This window comes from Bombina bombina, unplaced genomic scaffold (assembly GCF_027579735.1).
Source record: "Bombina bombina isolate aBomBom1 unplaced genomic scaffold, aBomBom1.pri scaffold_657, whole genome shotgun sequence".
Taxonomy (NCBI): domain Eukaryota; kingdom Metazoa; phylum Chordata; class Amphibia; order Anura; family Bombinatoridae; genus Bombina; species Bombina bombina.
Genome location: NW_026511429.1, coordinates 219,492 through 226,144, shown reverse-complemented (window position 1 = coordinate 226,144; position 6,653 = coordinate 219,492).

The window sequence follows — 6,653 nt, the reverse complement described above, 5'->3', positions numbered from 1 at the left end:
TGAAACTCATATTAATAAATTACACCTTATGGACACCTTTCTAAGTAAACTAAACCTTCCACAAATCACAGAATTACAGAAAGCACAATTAGAAGACCCTATTATATTAGAAGAAGTGCATCTAGTTATAAAAGATTTACCCAATGGGAAAGCACCCGGACCTGATGGTTTTGGCCATATTACACCACTTTCCATGACACCCTGGCCCCTCACTTACTAAACTACTTTCAGTACATTGATGAGTCTAAAGCATTCTCTGCTAGATCCCTTGAAGCCTACATTATTTTGTTACCAAAACCTAACAGATCACTGAAGGCTCCCTCTAACTATCGCCCCATTTCCCTATTAAATACCGATGTAAAATTATACGCAAAAATAATAACTAATTGACAATCAAATTTTGCCCGATATTAATTATCAAGACCAAGTTGGATTCATCCCAAAAAGAGAGGCAAAAGACAACATGAATAGGGCCTTAAGCTTAATTCATTACGTCCAGACTAAGAAATTACAAACAGTATTCTTGTCAACAGATTCTGAAAAGGCTTTTGATATCCTTATTCGCCAATGACATGCTCTTTTCCCTCACAAACCCTGAGATTTCAATTCCCCAGTTATTGTCAGAGTTTAACACCTTCCGCTCCTTATCAAATTTTTCCATCAAAATCAGAAATTTTAAATGTAAACTTAGATCAGTACACTTTAGCAAACACCAAGAATGTAACGCTGTTCACATGGTGCTCTCATTCACTGCACTACCTGGGAATTCATATGTTGTTTATATATATATATAAACAACATGAAATACAATCCTGACTTGAACATCGGGGTAGACTACCCTAGTTCACAGTGACCATGGGATTATCCTGCCCAAACTTCCGGTCACTGCTCTAACTAGTGCTAATCCCGATATCGGGCTGGAAGAAGTTTCACCACCCTTCCACTTGATGTAATTTTACATGAACTGTCCTCTGATACAGAAGAAGGTGATTGAGAGTCTGCTGGAAGCAAAGATGTATCCCCACTGTGATCTTGCTGAGGGGAAGGCACCCCTCTTAAAACATGGGATCCCACCGGCAGTGGTACTGAGGCATCCAGTCCCAAACTCTCAGGTACCGGCTGAAGATTTTTCCAATTTCGACGTGCGACTGTCCCTCCATCAGTAAGGACTACATAAGACCTTGGTTAAGGAGAGCGTCCAATTACCGTAGCAGGCGTCTTCCATTTCTTTTCATCATCCAGTTTAACTCTGGCACTTTGCCCCACATTCAGCTCCTGCAAGGGCCTAACAGAGTGTCTCCTCTCGTAGAAGAATCGATAGCCACTCTTTATCCCTCCTAAGGACCTCGTCCCGAGGAACAGAGCTAGTTGGCTGGAAGACACCCACAGAGGGTAAAGTGGTTCGAATCTGGCGTCTTAGCATCAGCTGTGCCGGGCTAAACCCTGTGGCTTGAATGGGAGTTGCCCTATAGGAAAAGAAGGCTAGGTACGGCTCAGATTGCTTCAAAATTAACTTTGTTGTTTGAACTGCCCTTTCAGCCATTCCATTGGGCTGTGGGTAATGTGGACTCGATGTAGAATGGACAAAATCATATTCACTGCTGAAAGAACTGAACTCCGTTGAAGCAAACTGCATTCTGTTATCACTCACTAACTCCATTGGTATGCCCCACCGGGCGAACAAGCTCTTGAGACGAGTGATAACGGCTTGACTTGTGATCTCATTCAAGGGTGCAATCTCCAAATACCTGGAATAGTAGTCAATCACGACTAGGTACTTTTTCCCGTGCAGTTCGCACAAATCAGCAGCTATTTTCTGCCATGGGCCTGCAGGCAGTGGAGTAGAAATCAAGGGCTCCCTTCTCTGAGTAGGCCGGCGTTCTTGGCAAAAGGCACATTTTGACACATGGCTTGCGATGTTGGAACTTATCCCAGGCCACCATACTGCTGTAGCTACCCTTTCTCTGCACTTTGTAATGCCCAAGTGGCCATCATGAATCCTGTTTAACATCTCCTGCCGCATGCTAACAGGAATCACAATGCGGTCCTGGAACAGCACCAACCCATTCAGTTCTGTGAGCTGCGACCTTTCTTACTGGTAAGAACGTAAAGACATCCAGGCTGCCCAGCTCTCAGGCCAACCTTCTTTTATGTACTTAACTTCTTGAAGGTCAGTATCTAAATATGTCTTCTTTCTTATTTGCTCTAGCTTCCCTGACGAAATGGATTTGAATGCCAGAACTGAATCTACATACACTTTCACATCTGATTCCGTTGAAGATTCTTCAGCAGCAGCCAGCGGGAGCCTGGAAAGTGTATCTGCCACTACCAATTGTTTGCCCGGCACATGCACTGCCTGAACGTTGAACCTGAGCAGCCTCATCAGAAGTCTTAGAGGGACTAGTGGCTTATGGTCAGTCTCCAGACTAAATTTCTCTAAACCCACTAGGTAATGCTGGAAGCGCTCACAGGCCCAAACTGCAGCCAGGCACTCTTTCTCAATTTGGTCATACTTCGACTCAGCAGCCGTCAGTTTACGGGAACAGTAGGGTATGGGCTGTAGTTTGTTCTCATTCAACTGCAGGAGGGCGGCCCCTAACCCATAACTGCTCGCATCAGCACTAACCACAGTCTTTTTGGAAGGGTCATAGAACCCCAACACTTGGGCAGACCCCAGCAGGGACTTGACCTGCACGAAGGATTCTTCCTGTGAAGGTCCCCAGACCCAGGCAACATCTTTCTTTAGCAACTCTGTGATAGGGTGTAGTTTGTGGATAAATTTGCCCACATAATTTACAAGGCCCAATATTTGTCTCAGCTCATGTAGTCAAGTCAAGTCAAGAATACTTTATTAGCATGACATTATTACATGTGTTGCCAAAGTAATATGTTACAATAAAACAGATTAATAACGATTTATAAAGTAGGAGTATAGTGGGTAAATATGGTAACAGTTCATTTAATCTGATTGGGGTTTCTGGTCATGTGACAGCCTGCTACAAATTTTGCTACTATCCTTGTAGCTTTGTTTTTTTCTCCTAAGAGTACACATAGTCTTTCTTGTTCAGACATCTATGGGAAGTCTATTATTTCTTTCATTATTTTGGGGAAGTATTTATCCCTTAAGGGTTTGTATCTTGTACAGTACAAGAGGAAGTGTGCTTCAGTCTCTATGTCTCCACTGTCACACTGTGCACATTGTCTGGCTGCCCTGGGTCTCCATTTTGTCTGATATCTGCCAGTCTCTATTTCCAGCTGGTGGTCAGAGATTCTGTATTTGGTGAGTATCTGTCTGTGTTTTGGGTTGGTGACACTTGTGAGATACTCAGCTAGTTTGTACTCTCTTTGTAGAGACCTGTAACACTCCAGCTTGTTCTGTTGCCCTATCTGTTCCTCTCAGTGACTAGAATACCTCTCCTTCAGAGCTGTTTGTAAGGTGTTTGGTGACACTCTCTCATGGGCTGTGCTTTTGCTGATGTGGTTTTGCAGTTCTGATGTATATTCTCTAAATGCTTTTGATGCTGGTTCACAGAGTGCTTGGTGGTAAAGTGTACTTGTCTCACTATTTGTGAGGCGACACCAGAATTTGTACACCCTTTTTTGCATTGGTAGCAGCAATGGGAATCTTCCCAGCTCTGCTCTGCACCCATTGTTTGGGGGCGCTTCTGTGTACCCGCAGTACATATTTACAGAATTGGAGATGTGCAATTTCTGTGAGAGTTTTGTCCCATTCTCGGTAGTTCTGGGTCAGTGTTGGGCCCCAGACCTCACAGCAATACAGCAGGATTGTTACAATGGTGCTTTCAAATACCTTAACTAACAGTTCTATAGAAGGGTTTAGACTGGCTAGCGGCTTCTTGATTGCATGGAAGGCTCTAAGGGCTTTTTCTTGCAGTGTTTTGATGGCCAGTTTAAAGCTTCCTGATGCACTCAGTGTAAGCCCAAGATAGGCATAATTTAATGAGTGCTCTACCTCTTTAGAGAACAATAGGAATTTGATTTTTTGCTGGCGATTTTTGGGCTTTTCCTGGAAAATCATGATTTTCGTTTTTTCCATATTCACTTCCATTGCCCATGACTTACAGTATGTCTGCAGTAGGTCTAGTTTTTCTTGCAAACCCACTGCTGTGAAAGATAGGATGAGCAGGTCATCTGCATATAAGAGACAATGGATTTCCTTCCCATTCAGGGATATACCTGGTGCTGTGCATTTCTCCAGTACTGTGGGCAGATCATTAATGTACAGGTTGAATAATGTGGGGCTGAGGCTGCATCCTTGTCTGACACCTCTGTTTTTTTTCAAAGTTCTTTGTTTTTAGTTTGTTTATTTTTACTTTACATTTGAGGGATGAATACATGGTCTTTATTATGTCATATGTCTTCCCACTAATCCCACTTTGCAGCAGTTTTATGTATAGGCCAGGGTGCCAGATTGAGTGAAATGCTTTTTTATTGACTTTTTTTTTTATATATTCAACTTTTTATTGAGGTTAAAACAACTACAGTAAAACATTAATAGGATACAATTAGGTAAGTCTATTCATGTTACTCAGTATGCAGCACACAGGGAGATAAATATCCTATATTTGCCAGTCAGCTAGACCTAACCAGCCGACCAACTTCCATATTACAACCTCATTTTCTGTATAACTGTAGAAACAATGCTAAGCATAAAATGTTCAACAGCACAATATTCATTCTTTATAAACACTTGATAACACAATATGGCAGTAGTAAGAGAGAAAAAGGGGTTAAAGAGAGAAAGAAGGGGCAGAGATTAGAGAATAAGGGAAGGGTGGTGGGGAAGGGGGGCTATGGGGGGGGGTCAGCAGTAGCAGCAGGTCCAACTACACTTTTAGACTGCAGCCCGCATATTTTGCAGAAGTGTGTCCCATATGGACCAAATGTGAACATGTAAGTCTATGAGCTCTCTATTTAAGTATACCGCTTCCTCCATTGCTCTTAATGGGGAGAGTATCTCTAGGACTTTCCCTATGTTGGGCGCATTGGGTTGTTTCCAATGTCTTGCAATAGCAAGCTTGGTGGACATCAACAAATATATAAACAAATGATTTTGTGGCTTAGGGAGTTTGGGAATATTTAGGTGGAGCAAGTAGGTCTCCGGGCCCTTATCTGTTGGGAGAGTGAGGAGTTTGCATAGGGTAAAGACTTTCTCCCCTTTGGTTACACCCTCTCCAGCACCTATCAGAGGCAACAGTCGAAAATCTACGCAGTCGGCTAGGTACCCAGTGCCACCTTGGCAATAGTTTGTAAGAGTTCAAAAAGAGTTACACTATGTGTTGCCTGTCTAGTGTGTGTAAAGGCTCTCATCCATTCTTGGCTGTCGAAACCTTGGCCTAGATCCCTCTTCCAGGCTTAAATATTGTGTGTCTTCTGGAGTGTAGGAAGATCTTGAAGGCATTGGTAGTGAACCGTCAGTGGGTGATATCCCTGTAGGCCCATTAGATACCTAGATTCCATAATGTGAGCTCCCGTGGTGGAAATTTAAAAAAATTCCAACTATGTAACAATGACCTGAAACGTGTGACCTAAAAGTGGAGTTTACGCGGATTTGAGTAGTGTATTGTAAGAGTGGGCCTTGTCCCCCAAGCTCCATCTAAGAACATATCTCTGACCGACTATATGGGAACAGAAGACCAGACCCTGGTATTTGAGTCTGGGAGCCCCCTAAGGAGACACTGGATGCCATGAATGGGGGATGGATGCGGGGCTACTCGGGGGAGTGGCGCAGTTTGTGCCAGAGGTTAAGGCAATGTCTTATAATAGGATTAGGAGTAAGAGAGAGAGGTTTGCAGTGCTGCGGGACCCAGACCAAGTCTCGGAGTAGGACATTGTGTGGTAAAGAGGCCTGCTCTATTTCATACCATCTAGGGTGTTCCTCGTTAGGACCCCAGCTCGATATGTGGGTTAACATGGCAGCCTCATAATACATTCTAAGGTTGGGAAGGCTGAGACCTCCTTTATCTATCAGGGCCTGTAGAATCTTCCTAGCTACTCTAGGGTGGGTGTCAGCCCAAACATATCTATTAAGGAGAGACTGGAAACTGTCTAGATAGGTATTGGGGAGGCGGAGGGGAAGACATCTAAATAAATACGTGAGTTTTGGGAGGATCATCATTTTGAAGGCAGAAATTCTGCCCATCCAAGAAATCTCCCTATATCTAGGTAGTTGAAGCATCTGTCTGAGATCCTTGGAAAAGTGGTCATAATTTGTTGAGATCACATTCTTAAAGTCGTGGGACAAGAAAATACCAAGGTGGCGTATACCCTTTAAATTCCACTTAAACTTGTGGGCCTCCTGGAGGTCTTGTAGTTGGGCAGCAGGGATGTGGATTGGATAAGCTTCCGTTTTAGACACGTTTAACTTGTAAAACGACATTTTGCCGAAGAGGTCAAATAAGCTTAATAGGTGTTGGAGTGAGCGATCCGGGTCTGAAAGGAAAACCGTAAGGTCATCTGCAAATAAGCTGAGCTTCTGAAGGGTCCCTTGGATGTACACGCCCTTGATGTCCCTACTAGAGCGGATAGCCTCAGCAAGTGGTTCTATAGCCAAGACAAAGAGAAGGGGGGATAGCAGGCATCTCTGTCTGGTACCATTCCTGAGGGCAAAGGGTTCAGAGTAAAACCCCAAA